We start from the raw sequence: 15,740 nt of genomic DNA on the forward strand, positions 1-15,740 counted from the left end.
GTTAATGCCAAATTCCCTGGCTCTGTTCATGACGCTTACATCCTGCGGAATAGCAGCATCCCTTATGTGATGGGGCAACTACAGAGGCACTGTGTGTGGCTAATAGGTGAGCACCTGGAACCAAATCAGTGGGAATAGTTGTCTGGGTCTGGGTAGATCCCTAAGAGTTAGTGTGTGTCTAACAGTTGTCCCTCGCCATTTGCAGGGGACTCTGGTTACCCCAACCTGTCATGGCTACTGACCCCAGTGAGGAATCCCAGGACAAGGGCAGAGTAATGCTACAATGAGGCCCATGGGCGAACTAGGAGGATTATAGAGCGGACCTGAAGGCCAGGTTCCGGTGCCTCCATATGACAGGTGTTTCCCTATTCTACTCACCAAAGAAGGTGTGCCAGATCATTGTGGCCTGCTGTATGCTTCACAACTTGGCTTTGCAACGACAGGTCCCTTTTCTGCAGCAAGATGGTCCAGATGGAGGTGTTGTGGCAGCTGTGGAGCCTGTGGACAGTGAAGACAAGGAAGCAGAAGAAGAGGACATCGACAACAGGAACTCCCTGATCCTGCAATACTTCCAGTGGGACACAGGGAAGAAGACAAACCTGCCTACTACATGTACTTTAAAACTACTACCGCTCTACAGTCTGTCCTTTTCACCCAGTGTATAGTCACTGAGTTTTCACTTTCTCTTAAGATTTCACAGATGTGGGTCCCACTGTGTGACATCTGCTTTGTTTCCTCATGGACTAGAGCTGTGTGACATAGGTATGTTGACATCACAATTGAAAGAGAATTTTGTTCCTGTAATTGCTAATACACTAATTTGAAATCACAGACAGACTCCAGATTGTTTTGTGCTTTAAGGGTGTTTATTTAAGTGCTCAATATTGGAGGGGGTTGTAAAATGGTGAGGGGTGATGGTGGAGGAATGTCCATGGCAGAGTCCGAGCTATTCGTCTCACAGGTGCATTGTCCAAAGGGGCATAGGAAGTGGAGCTGGGGCAGTTTGAGGATGGACAGGGTGACAAGGTGGAACAAAAGGATGACAATCAGGGTGGTCTCATTTCATGGCGGGGGTCTTGGCATCGTTCTCTGTCTTTGTCCTGGATCTCACGGACCGTTTGCGGGGTGGTTCTCCATCTGCAGGGGGTGGGGTGCTGGTGTGGTGGTCCTGTGGCGGTGCCTCCTGTCCATTAGCGCCGGCGGAGGTGGTGGGCAGTTCATCGTCCAGGCTAGTGTCAGGGGCTCCTTGTTGTGCCACAGTGTCCCTCCTGGTGTTCAGGACCTCCTTCAGCACCCCTACAATGGTGCCCAGGGTGGAATTGATGGATCTGAGTTACTCCCTGAACCCCAAATACTGTTCCTCCTGCAGCCGCTGGGTCTCCTGAAACTTGGCCAGAACCGTTGCCATTGTCTCCTGTGAATGATGGTAGGCTCCCATGATGTTGGAGAGGGCCTCGTGGAGAGTGGGTTCCCTGTGCCTGTCCTCCCCCTGTCGCACAGCAGCCCTCCCAGTTCCCCTGTTTCCCTGGGCCTCGTTCCCCTGAACCGTGTGCCCACTGCCACTGCCCCCAGGTCCCTGTTGTTGTTGGGGTGGTGGCTTAGCCTGGGTTCCCTGTAGTGGTGGACACACTGCTGATTGACTTGTCCTGGGGACAGAGGTATGGGCCCGCTGGGTGGGTGCTGTGCTGGTGTTTCCAGAGGGGGGAAGCTCTGTGGTGGCCTGTGACTGTGTCAGGGGAACCGACTGTCCCGAGGTCCCAGATGGGCCGGGCTGGCCGTCTAGATCCAGTTGGACAGAGCTGCTGTCATCACTGTGGACCTCTTCTGTTGGTGGTGTGGACATGTCTGGACCCTCCTGTCAGGTGACGTTGGGTAGGGGTCCTGCAGGGGTGTAAAAGCATGATTATTGCATCTGTGTGTACATGGTGTGCAATGGGTGGGTGACCGCGTACCCCAGTGCTTGCATTCCTGTGTGGGGGCTTGTGTGATGATGGTTTAGGGGGGTGTATGGGTATGTGCAGTGGCCATGCTTTGGTGATGGGTGTCCATGCTTTGTTGTTGCATGCAGTGCTTGATGTTGGGATGTGTGGTTTGTGATATTGGAACATTTGTGAGGAGTTGGAGTGATGGGGGTGAGGGCGAGGGTGGGGGTATGTGATGGCATGCAGGTAGGGTGGGGAAAGTAATAGTAAAGATTTGACTTACCAGAGTCCATTCCTCCAGCTACTCCTGCGAGGCCCTCAGGATGCAGAATAGCCAAGACTTGCTCCTCCCATGTTGTTAGTTGTGGGGGAGGAGGCGGGGGTCCGCCGCCGGTCCTCTGAAACGCAAGGTGGTGTCTTGAGACCACGGAACGCACCTTCCCCCGGAGGTTGTTCCACCTCTTCCTGATGTCATCCCTATTTCTTGGGTGCTGTCCCACTGCGTTGACCCTGTCCACTATTCTTCGCCATAGCTCCATCTTCCTTGCAATGGAGGTGTGCTGCACCTGTGCTCTGAATAGCTGTGGCTCTACCCGGATGATTTCCTCCACCATGACCCTGAGCTCCTCCTCAGAGAACCTGGGGTGTCTTTGCCGTGCCATGGGGTGGTGTGGGTGATATGTGGGGTGGTGTGTGTTGTGATGTGTGGGGTGATATTTAGTGGTGTGTTGTGTGAGGTGCGTGGATGTTATGTGGGTGATGGTGTTGAGTGCCTGTGGATGCTTATTTGTAGATTGTGGTGTCTCTCTCTGGCCTTCTTTCGGAATTCTTGGCAGTAGGAGTTTGTGGGTAATGTGGGTGTGTGTTTTATATTGTATTGGGTGTGTGGGAGTTGTGTGTGTATGTGTATCAGGTGTGTGTATTTGGAATTGTCCAATGTGGCTGTGTTTTGTAAATGTGTATGTATTTTGAGCGCGGATTCGTGGATCGTGATAGTGTGGGCGTATTCCTGTTGGCGTGACGGTGGAGGTTTTGTTTTCGCCAGTTTATCACTGACCTTTGGTGTGGCGGACTTGTGTGGGTGTCTAAATTTTGGCGGATACCGAGCAGTGGGTCATAATGACCGTGGCGGAATTCCACTGCCGTCGCGGTGTGCTGGCGGTCTTCTGCACGGCGGTAAGCAGCTTTTACCGCCAATTTTGTAATGACCCCCTTATTCTTTTTGCATTTGTCACCCTAAGTGGGAAGGGTATGCCCAGGCGTGGGTCCTGTGCTTCCCATGCCACTGGATTCAAGCTAGCCTGGCTGATGAGGGGTGAAGCCCTGAAACCTGTCCCAGGATGCTTGTTTCCAGTCCAGGGAAGACCTGGCATTGGCAGTTCGGGCTGGACTGTTTCCATGGGGAAAAGGGTCAAGACTGATTTGCATATGGCTGGGTCCAAACTGGAATGGCATGGGCAGCAAAGAAATGATGGATTTAGGCCCAGATCTCTGTACTTGGGGGTGAATGTTTGACATTGTTCAGCATTCCGTCCATCACTTATTCTTTTTGCAGGGTGGCAGCCTGCACCTGCTGAGAGAAAGAGCGAACCACATCAGCCAGACCTTTGCAGTAGTCCAACACCATATCATCTGTAATATTGACAAGTTCATTGGCTGGAATTGCTGGCAATCTCATTGCTCTATCCATGAGGATCTCATGGGGCAACAGTCCTATCTACCTGTCAGGTTTGTTTTGCATTGACATCAATACCAAAGGTAAGGCATCTGGCCATTTCAGATTTGTTGCAGCACACATCTTGGCAATTCTTGATTTTAATGTACCATTCATTTGCTCCACTAATCCTGATGCGTCAGGGCAATAGCTACAATGCAACTTCTGCTCAATGTTTAATGCTGCACATAAGAGTTGGATCACTTCGTTATTGAAGTGAGTTCCCCTATCTGATTCTAAAGAGATCGGAAATCCGAACCGTGGTATTAACTCTCTAAGCAACAGCTTTGCTACTGTGAGACTGTCATTTCTTCGTGTGGGGTATGCTTCAATCCAATGACTAAAGACACACACAATCACCAACATGTACTTCAAACCACCACATGCAGGCATCTCAATGAAATCCAATTGCATTCTGCTGAATGGACCTCCTGCTCTTCCAATGTGGCTCAAATTCACCACCGTCCCTTTTCCCACATTTAGGGGCATATTTATACTCTGTCTGCGCCGAATGTGCGTCAAAATTTTTGAAGCACATTCAGCGCAAAACTTGCCCCATATTTAAACTTTGACACCCGAGCCTGCGGACATCAAAATCCCGCTGTGTGCGTCATTTTCTGGATGCGGGAAACCGCCTTGCGTTAATCATATGCAAAGTAGGCGTTCCTGTCCAAAAAATGACTTAAACACCCGTGCGTCGTATTTATGCTTCTGGGCAATAATGCCGCACGGCCGGGAGGCAGAGTCGGAAAATGACGCATAGCCCGATTTGCATCAAAAGTTAACACCTGGGTCAGGGGAGGTGTTAAAATGGGGCAAACACACCTGTATTTAATCAGAACACACAGAAGCAACAGCAGAGCAGCAAAAGGGAGACATGGAGGTGCTTCTCATCCAGCGTACACGCAGACGCAGAGCCCAGCAACACCAACAGCAGCTACCACAACACCAGCAGGGACCCCAAAGGCAGTGCAGAAGGCAGGAGAGGATATTCCGCACCAGGACAACCCTTCATGGCCTCAGGGAACATGACATCATCCAGAGGTACAGGTTGAACTGGCAGGCCATTCAGCAGCTGCTGCGCAACATAGTGCCACAGTTGGCACCCACCTTGCTGACACCCTGCACCATCCCAACAGAAACCAAGCTGCTAGCTGTACTTCACATGTTGGCAAGTGGCTCCTTTCAAAGAACTGGCGCCCTGGTTGCCGGAATATCACAGCCATCATTCTCTGCCTTCTTGCCCAAAGTACTGGATGCCATCATTGGACTCACACCCCGCCACATCTGCTTCCCAAACACACTGCAGAAGCAGCAGGAGACAAAACAGGGGTTTTACCTCATTAGTGGATTCCCACACGTCCTAGGTGCCACCGACTGCACACATGTACGCCTTGTGCCACCTGCTGCAACTAAACACCTCTACCGCAACAGGAAGCACAGACACTCCATATATGTGCAGGCCATTGTCGATCACCAAGGATTGATCACCAACATCGTGGCAAAGTATCCTGGGAATGTACATGACTCATTCATCTTCTGTCACTCTACCATCAATCAACACTTCCAGGATGGACGATATGGAAATGGACTACTTGTTGGTAAGTACAAAAACCTACTTATATACACACTGCACAGCAACCCTCTAGGAAACACAACACATACACCACAACAGCAACATGTGGACAGGAACACACAGAGGTCGTGACATCGCTAGCCATGTCTGATAGGTCTGCAGTGAACCTGTCACACATCTGAAATTAGTGTACAGTCAAATGTTAAGATGTCAATGATCACAACGTATGGAGAGGTTTGGCTAATTGTCACCTTGCAAAATGTAAGCGTCTCACTGATGTTTAAATTAATCCATTGCCTAAGTCTAAAGGTATGGGATGTCCAGGGTACATAGATGCTAACGTGTTACCACCACTGTCAAAATGAATCTGTGTATGGAACTATCATCTCACCCCCAGTGAAGACACAGGGGCACCTGTATCACAAGTCACAATGCTAGGGAGTGCACACTGTAATGCAAATACCCAAACATACTGCTGACAACCGGTCAGCAGGCAAACACTTGTTCAGCAAAGGAAACAACCCAATGCAGATGGTACATCCTACAAGCCTTGGAAGGAACACAATAACACAAAAGAGTCACATACAACACAAGACAACTACTGCCATTCAAGGTGATATTAATGGGGCAAGCTACATCAACATGATCCCATTCATTTTCTTTTTCAGCTGATCAGGGGTATGGGATCCAGCCATGGATTATGACACCATTTGGCAACCCAAGCACTGCAGCAGAGCGTGCCTACAATGAGGCACATAGGAGGACACGCAGCATAGTCGAGAGGACCTTTGGCATCCTCAAGTCGAGATTCAGGTGCCTCGACACCACTGGTGGCAGCCTCCTATATTCCCCAGAAATGGTCTGAAAGATCATTCTAACATGTGCCATCCTGCACAACATTTGCATACGAAGGAACATTCCCCTCTTAGAACCAGAGCCACAAATGCCTGAAGAGGAGGAAGAGGAGGATGCTGGCCTGCAACATGAGGGGGAACAACAAAACACAGCTGCTGGATTGCATAGGCGCCAACATATTGTGAACAATTTCTTTTAAAACAACTCACCATCACCACTGTATTAACAAATGTAAATAAACACCGATAATAATCACCATATCAGGGTATGGCTAATCATTTGTGCTCACCTTTATATCTAACTACCAGAATAAGAGTGTAGCCTCATGGAGCATTGCTGAAATACCGATCATGACACAGAAATTTCCTGAGCAATTGTGATGCATATTATACAACCGTCACATACACACACACTGTAAATGACATACATCCTGTACATTTCACCTTTGAAGGGCAATAGCAGAGGACCACACCTATTTCACACATACATGTTGGCAACATGGTTCATCGCAGCATATGGCACACAACTAAGACACCATCAGTCTATAAGGGAAATAAATGCCTCGTACATGAGGCAGTGGATGTGCTATTGCATTGGTAACAGGAATGTATGTCCAGACCCTTGACAGCAGTAAGTCGTACAGCACCTATCTTTGCAAGGACTATCTGTGACTAGAGTTCCCTAGAAGCAGAACATTGACAGCACAAGTGCCATACCTATGACAAGCATTGCGCACATGACATTCCATGTACATGTCAGCCCATTTCCTAACTCCTGACACACCCATGCTCCTGGTCTCAACCCACCTGTCTGAAGAGGTCCCTGGAATGGTAATATGTGTACCCCGATATTCCCTCCTCTACACACACAGACTAACAATAGTAATCCAGTATGCTACACCCTTTCCTATGGTATGCCATTGTCATAGTACATCTGACTGCATGGACGTCAGGTCAATTAATACACTGGCTTGTAGTTTCTAAGCCCTATTATCACCTGAAGATTGCTTCCCGTGTGAAAGGTACTGTTGGCCATTTGAACTCGAATTTCACCTACAGGACTTGTGAGAAACTGATGCAGCACACACCTGTGAGCACCTCCATGCCCACCACCCATTTGAACAGGCACTTCCCCTGCAGATGCTTAGAACAGCATAGAAGTTGCCATTTTGTCACATACACTGTTATGCATTGCTAGTAATTAAGCAGTGTAACACAGCCCTTGGGTTTATGTGTCACCTTCAAAAACACAGGACAAATACAGTTTCCCATGTCAACTGTCTTGTTCTTCCTCCGACCAGTGTAAGTCAGACCACTGAGTATGTACCTTGTGAAATTGTTGGATCCTGATTGACCCTGCATCCTGTCAGCCTGACTGGCATCTGTATGTGCGTTACCCTAAAGGTCCCTTGTGTCTACATAAGTACCACACTTGCGTTACCAAACCTCACATTCCTCAGGGGGTATTTTGTCATGTGCTTCCTCAATGCATACCCAAATACATTGTATAGCATCATCTGCTTTTTAATAGTACCACATTAGTAAAATTTTATTGAATACCAAAATCATGGCCCAGCGGGAAAGCACCAGCAACGAGGAAGCCGGCTCCGAATGGAGCCGGCAGAAATGCTGGTGTGCGACGGGTGCAGTTGCACCCGTCGCGATTTTCAGTGTCTGCCACGCAGACACTGAAAATCAATGTGGGGCCCTGTTAGGGGGCCCCTGCAGTGCCCATGCCAGTGGCATGGGCACTGCAGGGGCCCCCAAGGGCCCCACGACACCCGTTCCCGCCAGCCAGGTTCTGGCGGTGAAAACCACCAGAACTAGGCTGGCGGGAAGGGGGTCGGAATCCCCATGGCGGCGCTGCTTGCAGCGCCGCCGTGGAGGATTCCCTGGGGCAGCGGGAAGCCGGCGGTTCCCTTTTCTGACCGCGGCTTTACCGCCAAGGTCAGAATGCCCCCGGAAGCACCGCCAGCCTGTTGGCGGTGCTTCCTCCGTCACCTACCCTGCACCCGTCGCGAATTTCAGTGTCTGCAAAGCAGACACTGAAATTCTTTGTGGGGCCCTCTTAGGGGGCCCCTGCAGTGCCCATGCCATTAGCATGGGCACTGCAGGGGCCCCCAGGGGCCCACGACACCCCATACCGCCATCCTGTTCCTGGCGGGCGAACCGCCAGGAACAGGATGGCGGTATGGGGTGTCTGAATCCCCATGGCGGCGCAGGATTCATGTGGGCAGCGGAAAACCGGCGGGAGACCGCCGGTTTTCCTCTTCTGACCACGGCCAAACCGCCGTGGTCAGAATGCCCTGCGGGGCACTGCCAGCTTGTTGGCGGTGCTCCCGCGGACCCTGGCCCCGGCGGTCCTTGACCCCCTATGTACATTGGGGGTACTTTCACTTTGCAGTCTGTGATTCGTCTAGACTGTGTGGCTGTGTTCTGAGTTTTGTCCAGTGAAATTGTGCTTTTGTCTCCTATGTGCTCCATTACTTGTTAGTTTGTGATTTAAAATTGTTGTTGTTTACTGCCTGAGTGTTTATTGTGTACTATTGTCCAGTATTGTATTGTCTTTGTTGTTTGTGGGAGTCTGTTGTGGGTAGTGTTAGTTTGGGAATAGTTGGGCTCTTTTAGTTGTTAAGTTTACTTTTTCTTTTTCTACTTTCCCCCTTTTCTCCTTTGTTCTTCTTTATCCCCTATTCCCCATTTCGGTGCTAAGATGTTAGGTAGGCCACGTCTTGGCAAGATGGGTGAGGAGGAGCTTGGGGGGTTCATATGGCTGGTGTGCCATTTCCTCCCACTTATGATTGAGGCCGGGGGGCGGGTGATACAGGGGTATCACACCGAGGCATGTAGAATCCGGTGGGGAAAGGTCCAACATCACTTGCAACGTGTGTATCTGAGCCAGAGGAATGACCACCAGCTGAAGCACCGCTGGGCTGACCTCAGCTCCAGGGAGCAAGATCTGCTGGACCACCTGGGAATTGTGATTGGTGGCCCTGTTGGTGAGTACAAATCATGTAAATGTGCCTGATTAAAAGCTCTGTAGTGACATCAGATGATTTGTACAATATCTGCCGGCTATGTTGTTGAGTGTGTGGAATGCTTTGGAAACATACAGGGTCATTGATGGACTATGTGAAGGACCACAATTGCTAGCTGTCAGGAAGCAAGTGCTCTGCAAACTTACTGAATAATTTTGCTTAATGTAAGTTGGTGCCACCTTTGTGTCAGACAGCAACACAAATTAGGAGCCAATCATGTCTATTTAGGTCACATTTGCCAGTGAGGTATAGATTTTCCAAAACACTACCGACCTTTGTTGACGCAACAGCTAGACTGACTTTAGAAACACTATGGGGGTCATTACAACATTGGCGGTATAAGGTGCTTACTGCCGTGCAGAAGACCGCCAATACACCGCCGCGGCCGCGGTAGACCGCCACAGCTATTATGACACACATCTTGGAATCCGCCGAAAATTCAGACACCCACACAATACCGCCACACCAAAGGTCAGCGATAAACATGCGGAAACAAATCCTCCACCTCCACGCCAACAGAAACACGCCCATGCTATTACGACCCACGAATACACGCGGCGGTCTTTCAACCACGGTATTCCATTGGCGGTACACACCGCCGCGCTCAAAATACACACACATATACAAAACACCGCAACATTGGACAATTCTAAATACACACACCTGATACACATACAAACAACACTCCCACACACCCAACACAATATAAAACACACACGCACATCACCCACAAACCCCTACGACCCAAAATTTGAGTTGAAGGCGAGAGAGAGAGCACAGCAATAGACAACCCCACCACACAGAGGCACACAACACCATCACCCACACAACATCCACGCACAAAAAACACCACATACCACTACACTCACTACACTCATCAACACATACACCACCCCACACATCACACACACCACCCCATGTCACGCCAAAGACACCCCCGCTTCTCCGAGGAAGACCTCAGGGTCATGGTGGAGGAAATCTTCTGGGTAGAGCCACAGCTATTTGGCTCACAGGTACAGCACACATCAATAGCCAGGAAGATGGAGCTATGGCAAAGAATAGTGGACAGGGTCAACACTGTGGGACAGCACCCAAGAAATAGGGAGGACATCAGGAAGAGGTGGAACGACCTACGGGGGAAGGTGCGTTCAACGGTATCCAGGCACCACATCGCGGTACAGCGGACTGGCGGCAGACCACCACCTCCTCCCCCTCAACTAACAACATGGGAGGAGCAAGTCTTGTCCATCTTGCATCCTGAGGGCCTCGGAGGAGTCGTTGGAGGAACGGACACTGGTAAGTCAAATCTTAACTATCATAACCCCCACCCTACCTGCATGATATCACACACCCCCACCATCACACCCTCCCCTATCACCCCAAATCCTCACCTATCTAGCCATTACAACAACCACCCATCCCAACCCCTGCATGACATAACTAAGCATCAACACCCATCACCAAAGCATGCCAACTGCACAGACCCAGAACACCCCCCAACCATCAGCACACAAGCCCCCACACAGGAATGCCTGCACTGGGGTTCACGCACACCCAACCATTGCACACCATGAAACACACACATGCAATAATCATGTACTTATACCCCCGCAGGAACGTCACCACACCAGAGGGTCCAGACAACACCACTCCACCCCCAGAAGAGGCCCACAGTGACGTCAGCAGCTCTGCCCCACTGGATCTTGATGACCAGCCCGGACCATCGTGGGCCTCAGGACAGTCGGTTCCCCTTGCCCAGCCGCAGCCCAACACCGAGCTTCCACCCTCTGGTAACACCAGCACAGCACCCACCCAGCGGGCCCAAACCTCCCTACCCAGGACAGGTCAATCAGCGGTGTGTCCACCACTACAGGGCACCCAGGCTAACCCACCACCCCAACAACAACAGGGACCTGGGGGCAGTGGTAGTGGGCACATGGTCCAGGGGACGGAGGCCCAGGAGCATAGGGGAACTGGGAGGGCTGCTGTGCGACAGAGGGAGGACAGGCCAAGGGAACCCACTCTCAACGAGGCCTTCTCCTCCATCATGGGAGCATACCACCACTCCCAGGAGACGATGGACACGGTCCTGGACAAGTTGCAGGAGACCCTGCGTCTGCAGGAGGAACAATATTTGGGGTTCAGGGAGGAGCTCAGGACCATCGGCTCCGCCCTGGGCACCATCGTAGGGGTGCTGACAGACATTCAAAAGACCTTGAGGGACACCGTGGCACTCCAAGGGGCCCCTGACACTAGGCAGGAGGACGAACTGCCCACCACCTCCGCCGGCGCTAGTGGACAGGACGTCCCGCCACAGAACCACCACACCAGCACCCCACCCCCTGCAGACAGACAACCACCATGCAAGCGGGCCCTGAGATCCAGGAACAGGACAGAGCAAGATGGCAAGACCCCCGCCAGGAAATAAGACCACCCTGATAGTCCTCCCACTGTCCCACTTTGTTACCCTGCCCAAATCGGAACTGCCCCAGCTCCACTTCCAATGCCCAGATCTGCAATGTACCTGTGAGACTAATAGACTGGACTCTGCCATGGACATTCCTCCACCATCACCCATCACCATTTTACAACCCCCCTTCATTTTTGTGCACTGAAATAAACACCCTTCAAACACCAAAAGAAATTGAGTCAGTCAATGATTTGTAAATCTGTATAATCAATTACAGTTGCATAATGGGTTACCCATTGGAAGGCTAACATACCTATGTCACACATCACAAGCCCTTCAAGGATGCAAACAGTTGACTCGTAGGTTATCACATTTGTGGAACTGAAATGGAAGGGGACAACTCAGTTAACAAATAGTGAGTGAATTTGAGGTAGAGGATAGAGGTAGATGTGTGAAAGTGAATGTAATGGTAAAATAGAAAATGTGCTCACCTGTGTGTCACTGGAAATATTGCTGTATGACTGACTCCCTGTTGTCGTTTTCGTCTTCCTCAGCTTCATCCTCATCACTGTCCACAGGCTCCACAGCTGCTACAACACCGTCATCTGGATCATCCTCCTGCAGAAAAGGCACCTGGAGTCGCAAAGCCAAGTTATGGAGCTTGGAGCAGGCGATGATGATGTCGCACACCTTCTTCGGTGAGTAGAATAGGGATCCACCTGTCATATGGAGGCACCTGGCCTTAAGAAGGCCGAAGGTGCGTTCGATAACCCTCCTGATCCGCCCATGGGCCTCATTGTACCGTTCCTCTGCCCTGATCCTGGGATTCCTCACTGGGGTCAATAGCCAGGAAAGGTTGGGGTAACCAGAGTCCCCCAATAGCCATACACGTGCCTGTGGAGTTCACCCATCATATCAGGGATGCTGCTATTGCGCAGGATGTAGGCGTCATGCACTGAGCCAGGGAACATAGCATTTACCTGGGAGATGTACTGGTCTGCCAAACAAACCATCTGGACAATCATCGAATGATAACTCTTCCGGTTCCTGTACACCTGTTCACTCCTGCGGGGGGGACCAGAGCTACATGGGTCCCATCAATGGCACCTATGACGTTGGGGATATGTCCAATGGCATAGAAGTCACCTTTCACTGCAGGCAAATCCTCCACCTCAGGGAAAATGATGTATCTCCTTACGTGTTTCAGCAGGGCAGACAACACTCTGGACAAGACGTTGGAAAACATAGGCTGGGACATCCCTGATGCCATGGCCACTGTTGTTTGAAATGACCCACTTGCAAGGAAATGGAGCACTGACAGCACCTGCACGTCAGGGGGGATTCCAGTCGGATGGCGGATTGGTGAAATCAGCTCTGGCTCCAACTGGGTACACAGTTCCTGGATTGTGGCACGGTCAAACCTGTAGGTCACGATTAAATGTCGCTCCTCCATTGTCAACAGGTCCACCAGCGGTCGGTACACCGGCGGATTCCGCCATCTTCTCATATGTCCCAGCTGACGGTGCCTACGAAGGACAACAGCGAAGAAACAGTCACTATTCTTCCAGGTATGTACCCACAGTCACACACAAGACTACCCCAGACAATAAACCCTTCCTGTATGTGTGTTGAGTGTAGGCCTCAGTATGTGTGACGCAGTTGCAAATGAATCCATGTGGGCCCCTGAAATGGCGGCTGCCTGACCTCTAAACTGGGACAATGGGATTGTGGGGTAACAGCGCTGGCGTTGCAAACCGTGGCGGTAGGCGGTCGTAGAGCGCGGCGCAATGCTGCATTGGTTAACAATGGACCCTATGGGTCCCAGGAGCCAATGAACAGGTGCGCCGGCGGTGATGATGCGCCCCGCCGCGGACGTCACCGCCGCGGACGTCACCGCCATTTTCTATCTCTTCAATCACTAGATACCTGGCCTTCGACAGGAGAGGACCTACACTGCTAGTGCTGCTGTGACCTCGGTCTGGAAGCGACGATGGCTGCTGCGTCTGGGGAAAGGGCCCCTGCCTTCACATCGGAGGAGTTGGAGAAACTTGTGGATGGGGTCCTCCCCCAGTACACGCTACTCTACGGTCCTCCAGACCAACAGGTTAGTACACAGGGAGCACGTTGTAGGGGCTAGGCCTGGGTGGAGAGGGCTGGGTGAAAGAGTGAAGGGGGCAGAAGTCATACTACAGTAAAGCATGGGAATAAATGGGCCACATGGTCAGAGTATGGAGGGGGACACACACATTGATGGTGCAATTGGTAATGACTATTCCTCTTCCCTTGTGCATGTCATGTAGGTCAGCGCCCACCAGAAGAGGGACATTTGGCATGCCATCGCCAAGGATGTCCGGACCCTGGGGGCCCACCAGAGACGGGGCACCCACTGCCGGAAGAGATGGGAGGATATTCGCCGCTGCAGCAAGGAGACGGCGGAGGCTCAGCTGGGGATGACCTCCCAACGTGGGAGGGGTGCTTGTCGTAACATGACCCCCTGATGTTCCGGATCCTGGCGGTGGCCTACCCGGAGTTGGATGGACGCTTAAGGACATCACAGCAGACACAAGGGGGTGAGTACAAACTCATTCTGCGGACTTTGCGTGCAGTGGAGGTGTCTGGGTGGGGAAGGTGGGCTGTGGGTGTCCGTAGGCCAGGGCGACTTAGTTAGGCAAGGCCCCTCCGTTATGTAGGCCATGTGGCACTCTACCCCACCTCAGCAAACTAGCAAGTTGAGGTATAGTTGCCCCTGTGGCATCCATGTGCGCAGCTTTCCAGCATTGCCATGTAGCCCATATCCATGAAATTGCATGTGCAGAGGGCAGGAGCGCGGCGTTGTGCATGGGGCAGCTGCGTCTGTCTTGTCCGCCAACGGTAGCGGTATGCCATGTACTATAACTCTCTTTCTTCTGTCTCCCCCCCTTTTCCTGCTCTCCCTGTCCGTTTGTACATCAGCATCAACAGGCGGAGATACAGTGGCACCGGAGCACGAGGGAGCTGCATCCCACATGGCCATGGAGGGCCACACCACAGACTCTGAATGCACCAGTGGGACAGAGGGCGAGGGGAGCTTCACGTCGGCCACCGGATCACCAACCAGCGACACAGACTCGTCCGCCGATGTGAGGTCCCCTGTGGTGGCGGCACCATCTGTGTACCCCACTTCTACAGGTACAGCCGCCACCCCCCCTATCAGCACCGCCCTCCCAGCAGCCCCTCAGCGTTCGCCCCGTGCCCGCTCACCCAGGAGGGTGGGCATCACCTTCGCCTCTGGCACCTCAGGCCCTGCCCCAGTCACCCCTGCTGCCCTCAGTGAGGAGGCCACTGACCTCCTCAGGTCACTCACTGTTGGGCAGTCTACCATTGTGAATGCCATCCAGGGTGTAAAAAGGGAGTTGCAACACGGTAATGCATTCCTGGAGGGCATTCATTCTGGTCAGGCTGCCCTTCAGCGAACCCTGAAATCTCTGGCCTCAGCACTGATGGCAGCAATTATCCCTGTGTCCAGCCTCCCCCGTCCAACTTCCTCCACCCAGACCGAATGCCCTGTATCCCAGCCCATCCCAAGCACACCTACAGACCAGCATGCAGACAAGTCATCACACTCAAGTAGCTCAAGCAAACATAGGCACCACACACACCACAAGCACTCACACAAGCATCACACCCATACAGACACAGCAACATCCACTGTCTCCACTGTGTCCCCCTCCTCCTCTTCTCCCTCCTCCCTCCCAGTCTCGTCTACACACACACCTGCATGCACCACATCTACAGGCACTAGGACTCGCACCAGGACACCCAGCACCACACGCCGCTCACCTGCACTCACCACCTCCACTCCCATTTACACGTCCCCTGTGTCCTCTCCCAGTGTGTCTGTGACGCCCCCTCCCAAAGTACCCAAACGCCGGCAATCACTCACCCAACATCCATCCACCTCACGACAGCCTCCAGTACCTGCACCTGCTCCCAAAACAGCTAAAGTGACACCTCCTACAACCACCTCCTCTTCCTCACTCCCAGACCCCCTCCAGCTACCCATCCCAGTGTTCGTCAAAAACTGTCCCTCTGTCAAATTGACCTTTTTGCCCCCACCCCCCCCTCCAATTCATCAGTCCTGTCGTAGTGCCTCAGCCAAAAAGCCTCCAGGACCAGTGGTGCCTGTTCAAGGTTTTTGGAGTGCACCGTCCACCAGGGCAGGCAGACGACCCGGAGCCAAGGCACAG

The sequence above is a fragment of the Pleurodeles waltl genome, chromosome 4_2, assembly GCF_031143425.1.
Source record: "Pleurodeles waltl isolate 20211129_DDA chromosome 4_2, aPleWal1.hap1.20221129, whole genome shotgun sequence".
Taxonomy (NCBI): Eukaryota; Metazoa; Chordata; class Amphibia; order Caudata; family Salamandridae; genus Pleurodeles; species Pleurodeles waltl.